Here is a 17,389-nt window from a genome sequence, read left to right on the forward strand (position 1 = left end):
AGCAGCTTTTAAAACACTAATAAGTATGCTTTTACAGTGTGTTTCTCACTAAGAGAAACACTGAAATACACACCACTAAGAGGACTGCTCTTTTAACCAGCACGCAGCCCTAAAGCAAAAAGGGATATTTTAACAGAATTTCAAATAAATCCAAAGTGTCCTTTATTATTTTTTAATACCAGAAAAGAAACATGAACACTCATGTGTGATGAGGCGTTTGTACAGCACTATTTTCCTTCGATACAAAATAAAGCACATACAGTACCTTGAAATGACATGTTGAAGGTAAGAGGGTCAGAATGGACTCGGCACATTAGACCCCAAAAGAGTCTAAAATTTATAGAATAAGTATCATCTAATGAATGGTCTTTCTACTAACAAGACAGCGGGTGGGAGGGATAGCTCAGTGGTTTGAGCACTGGCCTGCTAAACCCAGGGTTGAAAGCTCAATCCTTGAGGGGGCCATTTAGGGATCGGGGCAAAAATTGGGGATTGGTCCTGCTTTGAATAGGGAGTTGGACTAGATGACCTCCTAAGGTCCCTTCCAACCCTGATATTCTATGATTCTATGAAATGCACTTGCCACTGCTCCAACAGTACATTCCACCCTTGACAGCATTCCAACCAGCTCACCTTGCTTATTCAAGGAGTCCCACTGACTTTAGTGGATTACACATGTGAAAAAAATCAGCAGTAACTGCCCCTCATGAGTTGTTCCAAGCATTAACTTCACTGCTGAAGGGTCTCAGGATGCAAAGAGAAGAGCATTCAGCTTCAAGCTAAGGTAAAATAATTCACAAGGAATTTAGTTTGTAGGGGCCTTCATTTTCTCCCATCCTAGGAAAGACTGTATGCAATCAGCCTTACAGTGCTTTCCACCAAGAAGCAAAAACTAGTGGAAGACAGAAGATAGAGAAGCGTAGATTCCTCAGCCCTTCAGATATTTTTAAACCTGACAACATTCAACCTAAAGAGGATCCCTCAGAATACAAAGTGGGAGGGGGTGATGTAAGAGAAGGAAAATAGTGCTCATCACTTTTCACTGTCCTCTCCATCCGGCAGAAGTTTCCAAACAACCAGCAGATGTAGCTAGCAGACCCTAAGAGGAAGCGGACCTCACTAAGAAGCAACTTGGATAACTTTGTCTCTTCTGCCTATCACCACACAGGAATGCATTCAGAAATGTGAGGCAAGGACAATCTACATGGCCTTGAAGTCTCCAGCATGGTGAACTTGTCCCACTCAGCTCAGGTGGTGGAAATTCATCAAGCATCATGGCCTTTTGCGGGCATCTTGATCATCCGTTAATAATACATGATTTTAACCAAACGACTTTAAGGCATGGTAGGTAGAGACCTGTATTTCAGGTCTTTGAAATGGACATCTATTTGTCCTTCTAAAGAGCTATGTACAATGGAGATTAACCCTAGCAGCTACCTTTTCATCCAAATATTGAATCCTTTCCAGGGGAAAGAAAAAAAAAAAAAAAAAAAGGAGAGATTTGGTTAGAAGTTAGGCACAATCATGGACTCGTTCATATAGAAGTCCAAAACCAGTTGAAAGAGGAATTCCTGAAGCACCTGAAACTCACATCCATCCAGGAAAAACAGTAAGAACAGAGCCTTGCTCACTAGGAAGATTAAATCTCCAACAAGACACACCAAAGAGCTACTTCCAGAGTCAACAGATTTCATGTAATTTTTCATGCATGTCCTCAAGAAACTATGAGCATGGAAAGCAAAAGCCCGTCAAACCCCAGAAAGTCAATATACCAAAACTGAAAACTTAGAGGGGAGTTTCAGGCCCCTCATAAAAACAACTCAAATAAACCTGCTGTAGGGAACAGCTTGTGGACAGGATATGCTTGCATGCATAGCAATACAGCATTATATACACACACAAAACATTATGACCGTGACCACTACGGACTTCACCATGGCTCTAGAATGCAGGATGCATCATAGCTTAAAGCAGCTCGCTGTCCAATACTCAATTCCTTCCCTAAATACCCATGGCGAGTTCTGCAGATCTTGAATCCTGGGGGACGGTAAGGTCTAGCTGTCCAGCTGTATAATAAATGCAGCGACGGTAGCACTTCTAAGGGCCGTGACTGGGATATCAAACACACCTCAGAGTGGAGCTTTCACTACCTAATGACAGCATCATTACTATACAGGGTTAACTAGGGTTTACACATCTAACAAGGGGGCACTACTACTGAGTCACAATATCCTGCGGAGCGAAGGCTACATTGCTGAGATCAGGTTCTCCCCCAAAAATATGCACTCCAGATTCCGACTGTGCGGAAAATCCACCCAGAATGTGGCCAAACTATACATTATAGATTCCAGGGAGTCTGACTAGGAAACTGGTTCAGATTTGAACTCCTTTTCAAAGCAGTTATCTCCATCTTGACTTGCCAACAGTCACCCTGCAGGATCAGAGCCTCAATATAATTTCTCCTTCACATGCTAGAAAGCAGATCCTAGAGATCCGTGGGGAGCAGGGTGATTAGAAGTTGGATGGATCAGAGAAGCAGAGGACAGAAACATGCAGCCTCACAGAATGAGGTACTTGTCTGTGGAAGTCACAGTCACAAGGAAAATGTGACTGGACAGCCTGCTTTCTCTGAGGCTGGACCTGCTGGCACTGAAGGACACCAGAGATGAAGCTAACAGGCTCAGAGAGGTCTACATAGTACTGTACTAAGGGAAACCTACAGACATAGAATAGAAATGATGTGACAAGCAGGCCACAAGAAGTACTGCTGCCAGGAGCCCTCTGCTGTATGGAAGAGGGAGTGCAGCAGAAAAAAAGGACACCAGAAAATCAGAAGGGGATACCCGCCAGTGATCTAAATTACATTAGTATAAATGGGGAGCAGCTCCATGGGAGTAAACTGAGTTATTTTGGTGTAATAAAACCAAAGCCTGAAAGTGCATGGGCAGTTATAGCATTGGTTGTTTGGTTGTGAAAAAAACGGTTACCCATTTTTTTGGAACTGTTGTTCATGTCCATTCCATTCTAGGACGCAGGCATTCTACTTAGATAGAATGAAGTCATTCCGTAAGTCAACGCAGTTGTTCATTGCAGTGGCAGACGGGATGAAAGGTTGTCCAGTGTCTGCTCAGAGAATCTCATCCTGGATTATGGCCTGCATCCGCTACCTCTATGAGCTGGCAAAGGTGCCCCCGCCGGCGATCATGATGGCACACTCAACAAGGGCATAGGCATCATTGGCAGCCTTCCTGGCATAGGTGCCAACCCCAGAGATCTGTCGGGCCGCTACCTGGTTGTCTGTCCACGTTTGCGTCGCATTACATGACGACTCAGCAAGTTCGAGACGATGCTGGCTTTGGCAGTAAGCAGACACTGGACAACCTTTCTCCTGTCTGTCACTGCAACAAACAACTGTGTGGACTTACAGAACGGCTTTGGTCAATCTATGTAGAATGCCAGCACACTAGAATGGAATCAACATGAACAAGCACTCGAAGAAGAATGGAAGTGCTTGATGTGTGGTACTTGTCAATAAAGTGCCAGAAAAATACAGCTCTCAGGCTCATACACAACCACATACACTGTTGCTACTGTTAACTCAAACAGAAGTATTTAATCAGCACCGGGTATTAAGAAATGAGCTGGGCTCTTACTTAGGTTGGGAAGACTCTTTTCTTTTGCAAACAAAAATAAGGGCATATCAAGCATACATAACCCTCACTTAAAAGTGTGAAGGAGTAATGGTCAAAGTGAAATTTGTAGATGAAGTTTGACCATAAATGTTGCCTAACATTGTGGACACAGTAGAGTGAAAAATATCTGTGCAAATACTTTAAATAGCTTTTTTTTTTTACAAGAAAGTTTCTCAGTTGTAAACTATTTTTTAAAGGTAAGACATTTGCTTTTGCATTGCAAATCACAGGGTTACAAAAAATGGAGGAACAGGCTTATGCCCAATAAGACCAATGGTATTCAGACCCATCTGAGTTAGCAGCAAAGCCAGAGAATAACTTATTGACATAGAGAGCAATTACATAACTTCAATGGAAATCTGGACCCAGTTTCTAGGATAAAGAATGCTGAGACAGCTCAAATAATCTCAGACTTTCATTCCACCTGACCGCTCCACTTTTTCCCTCCTTCTTCCCACTCCCACCCCCTTCAGTCCGCTTCTTTCCTTTTTTGCCTGTTATCTCCACCCTTCTATTTAAATTGTTACCCCATCATGTCTGTGTAACATTGTCTGATTTTGTACTGTCTGGTCCTGCAGCTTTGTCAAGTTGTAAAGTTGTTTAACTACACAATTTTATTGGATATCCTGTGAAATGCATGGTAATTGGTAACATAGACAAGCTGTGAGTCATTTACCTGTTTCTATTTTTTTTTTTACTGTTTATTTCTTTATGAAAATTAATAAAAATTAATCACAAAAAAAGGAGAAAATTCACAGGGTATTTATTTCATTAACAGGGTACAAAAAGAAAAGTAATCCAAAAATCAGCCAAATAGCATCAAAATGCCTTAAAATTAGGATTCAAGAAAGCACTCATTCGGTAGGGAATAATCTCCAGTGACAGATTAGATTTCTCTTCTATCTCCATCATCCACGGGCCTGATCCCGCTAGCTGTTCTCATGTTGACTTGTACATCAGTCCATGAGTAGTCCCGTGAATTCAAGAAGAACGGTACTACTCGATGTGAGTAAGGGTGACAGAATCTGCCTTGTGAGTCTGTGTCTAGAATTATATTCATGGCTGTGGGCCTCTTTGCTGCCACTTCCCCACTTACAGAATATGGCAGCATTTCGTTGGTGTCGCATGTAGGTCATGCCAGAGTGCTTTGGAATCTTTTGAAATGAAGGACATTTTACAAATGTACATTAAAAAAAAAAGTATCGATAAATTCCAGCTCCAAGTTCTGGCCTTTATAATAAAGTTTTAGGTCTATGTAACTTAAGTTACATTTACTCCACAAAGTGAAACACAACATCAGGTAAAATCTGGTCTCAAGGTTTATTCTAAATAGATTTGTAAATATATGTATGTGATTTTTACACCAACCTGTTTCAATTCTTTGTACTGCTGAGTGTGTACAACACAACACAACAACTGAGGGGCTAAACCTCAGCAATCTTAATGCAGTAAGATCACTGGATTGAACTGTAGGGGGGAAATATTGATTTTATTTTATTTTTAGTTGAATGTTACTTACCAGAGATTGGCCCCTAAGCCAAAATTTCAAATTCAAAACACCTCCCAAGCTTCTGAGTATTCAGACTCCAGATCTGGATTTGAATTTTGAAGCTTTATCTCAGCTCTACTACAGTACATGCTTACGGCTTTTAGACAGACACAGATTTCAGAGGAGCACAACTGACCAGTTGCACATCTTCACAGTGTGTGTCATCCAGCTGCGGGGGAGATTCTGCTACTGTAGTCAGAAACCTCTGATTCTTGTGAAACTCCCAAAGGAACACGCTCTCTCCCGTCTAGAATGGCCATTACCCAACATTACTTTCAGTCAGTGTATTACAGTCTTTGCTTCAGACCAAGACATGCATGATCTGCATAGGTAATGCTGGCCCCGATCCAAAGCCCACTGAAATCAATGGCAATCCTTCCACTGACTTCAACGGGCTCTGAAACGCTTTAACTTTCAAATCTTGTGACAAGCGCAATATTTGCTAGTAAATATTAGGGGACCATTGAGGATGCTCTTTCCAGTATTCTTTAACCCTTTACAAGTCATTGTAATATGATAGGTTACATTAGAACTAAATATCAGTGCATGACTAAACCTGAGAGCAGAGGTGCTGGAACAATTTTTATAGTGGGGGTACTGAGAGCCAGTGAACCAAACTGTAAACCCTGGATATAATGGAAAACACTTCAAGCCAGGGGATGTGGCAGCACCCCCAGCTCCAGCACCTATGCCTGAGAGATGCCAGTTATATAAATGTTACAGATTTGACTGCCAGTCCACAAACTGACTGAAATGGCAATCATCTCAGAGTAAATCTGTCTAAGGTTAACACACGTGCCCTGTCCCTTGAACAGAAACCGATAAAAATGTTTTAGATGTTCCATAAAGGTAAAGTCTAAAAACTTCTTTAGGTAATGGACAAATACAGTTTTCAAAATCATGAAGAATTAAGATATACAACCACTAACAGATCACAAAGGATTTTACCACCTAGTATAGGCACATTTAAGAGGAACAAAATAAAATCACATTTGTGAATTCAGAACTTGGCAGGTGAAAACATAGCCACCATGAAGAATATTTCATAACACCTACAGTAAAATCTAATTGTAAATTTAGTCACATCACTTTGGCATGTTAATTACAGAGAAAGAAAAAACCCAGAGAAATTCCACACAGCAGTACAAATTTAAAATACAATTATTTTACAACTTTATTAACATTATTATACATACATACCATTAATAGGTAGGTTAAATAGACAACAGGTCAGAAAAATTTATCATTACATAGGATATGCAAAAGCAGCAATAACCTTTAAATGCTCTTAACTCAGCACAATTATCATATCAAATAAGTCATAAATATAATAAATCCCACCTCTACAGAAGAATTTCCTTCCTGTGACCAAAACCTTCTTGAAAGAAATTTTATCCGCATATGAGAAACATCAGAAACCTCTGGGAAGAAATGCAACTGCATTGGTATTCTGCTCAGAAAATGTCATCACAGATCTGTTTACCTTAACTGTGGACCATGATTCAGCCAGCAACAACCATCTTGCATACTGATCAATTTATTTGCAGCAAAATTACTAACATTTTCTAAATTAACCACATAGGTTCTGGAAAATAGTTAATACATTTTTTTTTAAAATTAAGTATATAATATGGACACGATTTTGTTACATTTTTCATTCCAGCAAGATGCATTGTACTTTATGGAGCTTCTCCTGTTATTCTATTGTGCATAATATGACATATTCTATTATATAAAATTATTAAAGGGACATTTGAGGGAAGTTTAAAGTAAGAGCTTTATCATCTTTAGGATTCACAGGTGAATGTTAATTGCATATGAAAAATGTAAAACAATGCAAGTGCGTATGTAATTCTTAATGGATCTGTTTTTACAGCATGTTTGGCAGTATGTGCAGTCCTGGAACCTTAATAAGAGTGCAGGAGAGCTGGAGTATCATTAGCGTAGATCAGCAGCATCAGGAAACCCCAAAGAGTCCCTGCCCCCAAAAAGCTTTAGGCTATTTTTTGGGGTACATCCATTTTTGTGTATTCAACTTGAGACATATCAATAGGGCCTGATTTTCAGAGGGTGGGTGGAGGGTGTCTCAAGCTGGGCACCCAAAAACGGTAGCACCCAAAAATAACTAATCTCTTGTGAAAATCTTGGCCTACAATTGTAATTTATCAAGTGAAAGGATACTCCATTTTTGAGGCATGGATATGAAATACTACTTTTAAAATTAAAAACAAAACCCATATTATCAGAGCATGAAGCTATTTACATGGCAATTTCTGACCTTGGATAGGAACGTGCTATTCCAGCTGACTTCAATAAGTGTTATGGATATGTATCCGAGGGCAGAACCTGGCCCAATAAAAGCTCACTAATCTAGAATATTATAGGATACCAAATAAACAGTGTATCAGAGCCAAGTTCTACAATGAGAAACACAAACTTCACTTATGAAACAGCAATTTTAGATAAGAAACTGCTTTAATTGCTTCATAAAAGGACAGAGGAAGTTATAAATTTTATTATTCTACAACTATTACAGCAGATTGCCAAAAAACCATAAAAAATAATTATCTAACACTTAAAGTGTACATTAAGTAACTGTCCCAAAGGAAATTAAATATTTTAGTGCATTTTTAGAAAAGATGTTTGTAATGTAAACTGGGAAATTAGGTGCCAAATTTAATAAAATGGGTCTATGTGCAATTCTACACTTACATTAGCTCACACAATTTCCACCGTTGCACATACGTTTTTGTATGCAGCCTGAGGCCTCATTTTGTCCCACATTTGGCCCTAAAAATGCATCCTTTGTCTATGCAACAGTGACCTGTGCTAATAAACGTGCATACTGTAGGTTTCTCTAAGTGTACTACTTCTGCTTCCTGTGCAATTTGTAGCATGCTGTACTAAAGGCCATTCACAACTTTAAATAGTTCTCTTTTCTAAACTGGGAACTATTTTTAATTTTTGTTTTAATTACAGTAATAGTCCAGAGTTTTCAAAACTACATAATTCAAGGCCAGGTCAATGCTAGAAACTTTTATCAATACAGTAACACTGGTGAAGTGTGTGATTTTTTGTAACATTTCTATATCAGCAAAAGCCCTACTGCAGACACAGTTAGACCAGCATAAAAGTGCCTCTAACCATTTAGCTTATTTCACTTGGGAACCTGATTTATACTGCCAAACATGCTCTAGTGCACCCCTGGCCAAAAAACACATTTTGCAGTGACAGTTTGATTCAGCCCACGGTAATAGCCATCAGTGCTGGTGACGAAGTGAAATGAGAGGGTGGTTTCTTTTCCCAGTTGATGAGTGAGAAACACCTGAGTAAACTGGGGAAGTTGCCAACCACAGAAGCTGAGCAGTATTGCCAATGCCAGGAGTTTAAAAATCATGAGTCAGAACCCCCTCACCCAGCTCCCACCAAAATAAATATGATTGTGTCCTAAAACTCATAGGATCTTTCAAAAGACTAAATCATGGTTTTGGGGGGCCGTCTTCTGGTTTTTAAACTCCCTCTGTTCATCCCCAACATATCTGTGATGATTAAAGGCTGAAAATTCAACCTTATTGCATACAAAATGTGCACACAAATATGTAGGCACCAGCTTCTATATGCTCCTGCTCCCTGACTCCTCCCCACCTCCGCAGCGAATGGTTCATCGCTGATTCACCTTAATCGCTTCTCTTATTCCCATCCTTTTCTCCTCATTCCCATTTTTTTCATCCCTCTCTTCTTAGCATACTAACAGCTTCCAGCTTGGGAAAAGAGGCGCTTCTTGCATCACGCTCCAGCAGACACGTACAATGGGCATTGCCCACACCTTCCAACGAGCCACCCTCATGGTTAAAAGAGAATTTGCTTGGACTTCAGTTGTTCAAAGGAGCAAAGGATAAAGAAGAATCCTTAGTGCTCTATTAACTTCAGTTGAACTGTGACACTAGACACAAGTGGAGGGTCTGGCCCCTGTTGTTTAAAAGATTCCATAAATTCCAGGGACAGATTTTCAAAGCCAATTTTGCAGCCTCTCTGCAAATTGGCCAGTGGTAAGAACCATGGGGTATGCCCCCAGAAGTCCCAGACATGGGGGAGTGCAGCATCAGTGAGGACACAGTAACTCGAGTAGAGCTACTCACACCTGGACTAGGCTAACCCAAATGCTCAGACCCGCCTGATGCTGACTGCCCGAGATAACTCTGCATACCCTCAGTCTTAATTCTGAGTTTTGTTTTGTTTTCTGGAGAATGGGAGCAGTCCTTCAGAAAGCAGTGCAAAATGTGGATCACGGTTTTTGTACTTGGGTCGGAGCATAATGAAGTTCAGCAATCGAATAAGAGGCCAGGTTAGCTCTGCAGTGAAGACATACCCTGAATGTCAAATATCTAGGCACAGTTACACTCACAAATGGGTAAATTGGGTAGTCACATAGCTAACGGCCCAATCTGCATTCTCAAAAGTAAGGATTTCATGTGAAGTTCACTGGCCAATCTGCGGAGGCTTCAAAGTTGACATTGAAAATCTGTCCATGGAATTGATGGAATATCTAAACAACAGGGGCCAGACCCTCAACTTGGGCAAAGTGTCATAGCTCAGCTGAAGTTAACAAAGCTATGACAATTTTCACCAGCTGAGGATCTAGGACTAGGCCAGGGGTTCTCACAACAAATTTTTTGGTGGCCTCAAAGTGCGGCCACCAACTCTTGCTGGGGATTACGCTGACAATTTTTCCTAAAATACTTAATTTACTTTAGGAAAAATAAATATATATGCACATACACATGTCCAAATCATTGTAATTTATTGAATCTTTTTTGCAGACTCAATAACAAAAATAACATACAGCTGTCTCTCTTCTTTACTGGACCTAAACAGAATAGAAACACAAATAAGGCGCTCTGCAGGTTATTGTCTTTTTTGTTCTTGTGTCTTTTCCTTTTTTTGGTTGCTTTTTTAAAAAGACTTGCTAGCTAGTAAGTCTGCTGCTGCGAAAAGTGATATTAACAAACATACAAATATCACTTTTCACAGCAGCAGACTTACTCAGTCCTGGCAAGTTCGGGGACAAATTAAGTCTTGGATGGGGAGGTCGGTAGGGGGGAAGTGGGGGACAGGGGGGAATGCATAATGAGCTGGCGGAGGCAGCGGGAGCCAGGGACAATGGGCGGTGAGCCCCACTGCTAGGGGTTGGAGCCCCGGAGCCAGAGCCTGCTGCCCGCTACACCAGGGCTGGAGCCCAACCCTACATCCCCAGGAAGGTGGGGAACTCACTAGCTGCCTCTTTCACCAGCATTTGAGTCTCCAGAGGGGGCAGGGTCCAACCCCTGCTGGTGGCCCTTGGGGAGGGACCACTGCTTTGTCCCCCCAATCACTGCCCAGGAGTCTGTAGCTGCAAGAAAAGCCCCTGGTGGCTGCATTTGAGATACGCTGGCCTAGGCCCTCACATAGCACAGAATATATTGCCATACATAGGTACAACAGGAATCTTTAGGGATGCATATTTTAATTTGTCCTTGTTTTGTTGTTTAGACATTCGAGATCATTTGATCAATTTTCCCCCGTTTAATAAGTATTAATCAAATGTTCTCCATCACAAGATTAGGCTTCCCACACAAAGCAGCGTTTCCATTTAAAAGAAATTATCATTCTCCCTCCCCCTATGATATTTTGAATGTGCTTAAAATAACGGCATAAGTATAAACTGTGTGCAAGAGCAGCAAGAAAAAGTTGCTCTAATAATTTTTTTTCGTAAATTTTACATACTCTACTAGAACTAACAAATGCAATATAGGATTGTTCCATCATTCATGCAGCACCATATCTATAGAATCTCAATTTTATATGTAATGACTTTATCCATTAACATACAAATTGAAGCAATGTAACATACATCCAAACTGTGCACATAAGCACAAAGAGGAAAACTAAGGAAGTGTAATGACTCTTCTTCAAACTTTCTCAAAGATAGATTGTGCTTAATCCGTTAACTCATCATTTAAAGTTTTCATTTAGTTAGTTTGTTTAGTTTATTTTGGTTGGCATTCCACCAGAAATTCATGTACAGGAAATGTGTTTTCCTTTTTAAAATGGAACACTTAGTAGATGACATACAGCAAAACACCAGGAGGTAAAGTGGAAGTTGTAACACAAGAATATGTTAAAACTAGACATAATAATATTGCATTAGATTTTAAAAAATTACACACAGATTCCAGAGGCCACCATTATTTATTACTTGAAAATGATGTGAGTGAGATTCTTGTCTCTGTTCCCACCAGTACACAAACAGCCTCAGTGGAGTTACTCTGGATTTATACTTGTATAATAGAGTTCAGAGTCTGTCTCAGTGTGAGCAAAAAAATTATCTTACTGTACTTTGCTGAGATCCAGACTGTGCCCAAATCCTGTCGCATTTTCCTCCACAACATTTCTAAGATCTGACATTTTCTGTCTAGATAGCAAAATTCTCCTCTAGGCTCTCTATCTCCAGTCTTACCTGCTGTAATTACTTGTTCTCCTTCCCCAAATCCCACCTTACTGTCTTGTTACATCGCTCCACCCTATTATATCATGTTTGAGATGACCTGTAGACTCTTCTGGGAAATTGTGTCTTTTTATCCATTTGGGAGGATGCCTAGCAAACGTTTGGGCTTTGTAACAAATAAGCAATTATAACTGTTCAACACTTTATTATTCACTATTACAGACTATTTTTTTAATCCACCCATCTTTAAATTATTTATTAAAAATCAATACTTCACTATTAACTTCAGTGTCACCATCATCAATCTCTGTCCTTTAACTTTACATCTTGGTCAGTATTAATTACTTTGGTCAACCGAAGTCGATTTAGATCTCTACCAAAAGTCAATTTTTAATCATTAGAATCCAGAGCCATATGGTTCATACAAAAGATTCAGCTGTCAATTTCCAAGAATTATTTTACAGTTGCCTTTAGAATATTTATGGTGCTATATTAAGAAAAAAATAAGCCAGATCAATATTATTCAGCGCTGTTCCAAAGTTTAAATCACAGCAAGATGGCAAAGCATCCCATTCTGAGAGGTGCTGAGTGCCCTCAATTTCTATTAACTCCATAAAGCATAGTAAATAGTAGTGAACAGACAATGAATTAAAGTTAATGGATACTAAATCAACTTAAAATGTTGACTGGGATTGATTTTAACCAACTGCAGCAAGATACCAGTAACTCAGCCTTCCTGGGTAGCCAAACCTTTTCATTGCTCCCCCAAGCTGTTATCTCCACCCATCAAGATACCAAAGTCATATGAAAGTTTTATTCCATGATTGGAGATGCAGTAGGTTCACAATCCCTGCCCATACTTTCTGTTAAGCCAACTGCATACAGTACAAACTTCTTGTCAAAACATCTTGATCCTGGAGTCAGAACAATTTTTCTAATTTTAACTTTCAGCTGGAGAATACTGCCAGCAGATTTCTGCTGATAATTATTCGTGTTTTTAAATGAATTTCCTTTCATCGTTCCTGGCCTCCAATTATAATTGCTTTGCATAAGCATCCTTGCAGTCCAGTTTTACTGGCACAAATATTCACAGAAAGTATAGTAGACACCAAGTTTTAAATTTGGCTCAATCACTAATTCATTCTGACAACCAAAAGATATCACGTGACTTACTTCATCAAATAGAACAGAGTACACATAGTGAATACTGAACGTCAAATACTCAGAGAAATACTGATAATCCATAAAGCTAAACCATTTTCAAAATTTCATCGAACAACTGAACATGTAGTTTTGATGAAATCATAATCAACTTGCAACTGATCAAGCAAAAAATTTAATAATTTTACCACTTAAATTATTCATTGCAAATAACTTACTTGCATCTTTCAAATGATTTTGTAAACTTATTCGTTGTATCTGCATAATAAAAAAATTGTGATGCAGTAGGGATGTACAACTTTTAAGTTTCATTCAGAATATCATGCTGGGTTTATCAAATACTTAATTATCAGTATATTTAGGGTATCACTGGGCATGCTTAGTTAACCAGTGTCTATTGTATTCAAAAGTTACTGTATCATTAAACAATATTTTACTGACTGCACTCGTGTCTGCAATCCTGTTTGGTCAGCAAGTAAGGGATATTTATTTAATGTTATGATACTGAACTGACCTTTTGTGTGTTTCCAAATCCCTATTCATCATCATAAGTCAAACTGAAGAGAAAATTAAAGTGCAGTTGCCAGAAAAGTCACTCCGTAAAAATGACCATATGAGAGTTCCTTATTGAGTCTCTCCCCCTGATTTCCAGTTTGAGGTTCCTTAGTCTACAAAGATTTCCCACGCCCTTCCCCGCGCTTTAAACTCCAGTTCTGCAAACTCAGCCTGTGTTCAAGACATTAAGTTGTGTCCTTTTGCCCCCTACATCACCACCAGTAAATAAAGACCCTCTGATTAGCATTTAGAGGGCATTTTTTTCTATTAATGAAGCAAGAAGCAGAAAAGAATCCAGCACTGAAAAAATGCTTTAAAATAAATATTAACACTATCCATTGAATTTATATAAGCATTGAATTCTACCAAGCCTCGGTAAAGTCTAGTCTACAGGCTGCAGGAAAGGGCTGGGAACCAGGAAATCATGGGTTCAGATATGACTGATGCTTGGACATGTCACCTAAAAAGGGTATTTCATTATTGCCCCAAAACTGCAGTCGCTGGCATTTAGCAGTGGATTCTTTCAGTCAGACATCTAACTGGAGATTCCAAAACACTCCATTCTACAAAATTAAGTGCTCTAACATCTCACGTATTGACTCTTTTCAGAGTCTTTGTCAGTCGTTCAAAATTATCGCAAAAAGGTCGAAGTTTTCTGCAGTTGAAAAAATTTGGCCAAAGGAAGATTATGATTTTTCTGCCCTTTGCTGCACCAGTGACATTTATTATGCTGTTAAGAATGCTAGTCTCTCCCCCTTGCTGTCTGAGTATCACACCCTTTATGTCTATGAGTAAAGAGGAACAAATAAAAACCCATCCGTTTTTGGAAGTTCCGAAGGTAATGGTAGGGGTGGGGTGGGGGTTTTTTTTTTTATTTTTAGATTGTAAAAATCTTTCATTCCAACTGGTGCCCCAAAGAGAACACCCTCAGAATAAGACATGACGGAGAGCTTTATAAGTAAATACACAACTCAGCCAGCCTTGTTATAGGAGAATCTCCGGGGAAATATTCGTTTTACCAAGAATTTGCTACAAATGTTGAGAATCTCAAATCCTGCTTAACTTCATCACAAAGAACTGTTTCTGAACGTTTACTCTGATCTAAATTAAAATAAAGTAAATTAAAAGTAAGCTTTCCTATGTTTTCAGAAGGAGATTGTTACCCTTAGAGACCACTATTACTGCATTTTCCAGAATTACAATCACAGGGTTTCACTAGCAATTTACCATCGGAACCACTAAGCAGACATTCTTTCCCTGACTTTTTAAACAACTGAAGATCTAAAATAATGGAAGATTAAGGGAACATGGAACGAGAAATATTCAGATTAAACATTACGTCACGTTCACTAGAAGCTGCTTGTTCCCAGAAGTACACAGACAGTCTGTAGATGCTTTGAACTTGGAAGCGAAGAATGTTATTGAATAAAATTTTCTACAAACAAGCTAGATGTTTATATACAAGCCTTGACAAAATTGAATTTTTCACATTTATATCTGGAAGAGCAGCAAGACAGCCTTTACATATGTAAACATGAAGGAAACATGAAATCACACCAAATGTCAGATTTGGCAATCAAGTGCTAGCTAACAGCAGAATTCTCCATAACTACATACCAAAGGACCTGTAGTTTTCAGCTATATTTTATAAGAAAGAGCTATGGGAAGAATATTAAGTGCCAACACCAAGAAGAAAGACTGCTTGACATGGGACCCTTTTCAGTGTTCATTTTATTTATTTGTAAAGACAGCCTAAATCACCTATTTCAAGGAGCAGTCTTCTACAGTTTATACATCACACAACCACACCAAACAGAGTGGTTTTCCCTCCTCTAGCAAGCCATCCCATGCTTTCCACAATAAAGATGAACAAACGCTTGAAAGACGTGTGTGCCATTTTTCGGCTTTTTAAGTGTGTGTGTATTTTAAGTATTATTGAACCACTTGGTAATGTTGTATGTGTGTGTTCAATATTTCACCCTCACTTTAAAATCTAATTGTAACAACTGAATAACAGGTTGGAATGCTTTCAAAAGCAGTGAGCAGCTGACAGAATGAGTAGGCAGAGAGCGAGTTGCAAGACACATATTAAAACTAGAAAAGACATGGGAGCTCTAGCAGTTTAGTAGCGAAGGATCACTGGTGGTGTTCCCTTGCCTAGGTGTATATTTTGTTAAGACAATTAAAGGATATGTGTTTTGCCTTATCGCTAACATATCTAGCATACAGAGTGATGAATGTGAATATGCTAAATGTAACAACTAACGTCCCCGGAACGAAGGATACTTGTTGTTTCCAGAGTAGCAGATTTTAGTTTTACACCTACATCTTTTCTCCCTAAGCTCCAGCAAAAAACCGATAACCAATGAAAGATACAATTGGTGTCATGCTTTCACTGTTGTGATTCAAATATCAATCCTGCAACTGAGCTATTGGGTAACTGTAAGTACTTAGAGAAGGAAAACTTGTAGAACTTAATAACATACATAGAAGGCTAGCAAAGACTAGTTCAGAACAGACATGGATGGCTGAGTTTTGTTTGTGCCCTGAGCAACATTTCATGGTCTGGGAAGGATTCAGATGAGTTCACGTGTGAAAAGCAACCCTGGTTTCCACATAGGAAAGATTCCAATCACTCTAAATATTAGCATGCTGTGGAACAGGCTTCTTCACCTTATTGCTGAATATAAATAATTTTTATATCAATAATTTTGTTCCATCACTTTGGAAAAAAATGGATACACTGTTTGTTCCAGGTCCAGACTCTCTGACATCTCTCCCTTAAAAGTAAAGTTCAGCTTTGAAACTTCTCCACGTCTACACCATCATTTATGTCGGTGTCACTGATGTCAGTGACATTTGTGAATAAGCCAACCCCCCCGCATGATGTAAGTTATACCGACTTAAGCACTGGTGTGGACAGCACTATGTCAGTGGGAAAGCTTCTCCTGCCACAGCTGCCAACGCTCATTGGAGATGGATTATTTAAGTCAACAGGAGAGCTCTCTCCCGTCAGCTTAGAGCGGCTACACAAGAGAGTTTACAGCAGCGCTGCCTTAGACTACTATTTGTATTACTGTCATACCTAAAGGGCTCAACCAAAACAGGGCCCCACTAGGCTAAATTCTGTACCAGTGTAATGGGTTTGGAGAAGGCAATATGGTAACATCAGGTATAGCATTTCTTTCCCTTTTTTGTACCTCAGCTTACCTTTCTGCTGTGATAGAGACCAGAGCTAGGTCTGTTCAGGACTTCCATATAATGCAGAGTTAATCTGATAAAAGGAGAGTGGCACACAATCTCTAAAGGAAAATGTTCACTAAATCTATCTATATGAATACACTACAGTTCAGGGATTGGCAACCTTTGGCACGTGGCCCGCCAGGGTAAGCACCCTGTTGGGCTGGGCCGGTTTGTTTACCTGCCACGTCCGCAGGTTCAGCCAATCGCGCCTCCCACTGGCCCCGATTCACCGCTCCAGGCCAGTGCGGGTGGTGGGAAGCGGCGCAGGCCAAAGGTTGCCAATTGCTGCTATAGTTTATGACCCTTGAAACAACTGTGAATACTTTCAACAACAACGCTTTCAGTATTTCCTTCTCCCCTCAAACTATTAATACTTGTTACGATAAAGTTCAAATGCAAACTATAATTATGCACATGCATACATACATTCCCCCAGGACTCTTCTCTGGGAGGATTTACCCTTCTCAGTCTTGGTGGAATGGGGTCCTAACTCTCTGTAGGGCATGCAAACTCCTTAATGTCTGGGAAACTCAGATCCAGCAACATCCTCTGAATTTTTCAAAATTACAGTATGTTTTCTCTACCATCACAAAACTGCATCAATTTCAAAACCATTTCCATTTTTCACGCGCCAGTTGCAGAAGACTTAAAGGAGGGAACTATATTTCTTGATCTTAATGGGTTCTGAAACAACAAAGGCACACT

The 17,389-nt window shown here is 39.6% G+C and overlaps 1 protein-coding gene across 3 annotated transcripts in view; it reads right to left on the reverse strand.

Annotated features, from left to right (window-relative positions):
- ARNT2 (aryl hydrocarbon receptor nuclear translocator 2) overlaps window positions 1-17,389 on the reverse strand; it is a 137,139-nt gene that overhangs the window by 106,641 nt on the left and 13,109 nt on the right. Inside the window, exon 1 of one of the 3 annotated variants that reach the window (XM_074966448.1) lies at window positions 6,583-6,718. The exons of the other annotated variants lie outside the window; for them this stretch is intronic. The gene's annotated coding sequence lies outside the window, so the exon portion shown is untranslated. Of the gene's footprint in view, window positions 1-6,582; window positions 6,719-17,389 lie in introns of those variants that run through there. 3 annotated transcript variants of the gene reach the window in all.

The sequence above is a fragment of the Natator depressus genome, chromosome 10 (genome assembly GCF_965152275.1).
Source record: "Natator depressus isolate rNatDep1 chromosome 10, rNatDep2.hap1, whole genome shotgun sequence".
Taxonomy (NCBI): Eukaryota; Metazoa; Chordata; order Testudines; family Cheloniidae; genus Natator; species Natator depressus.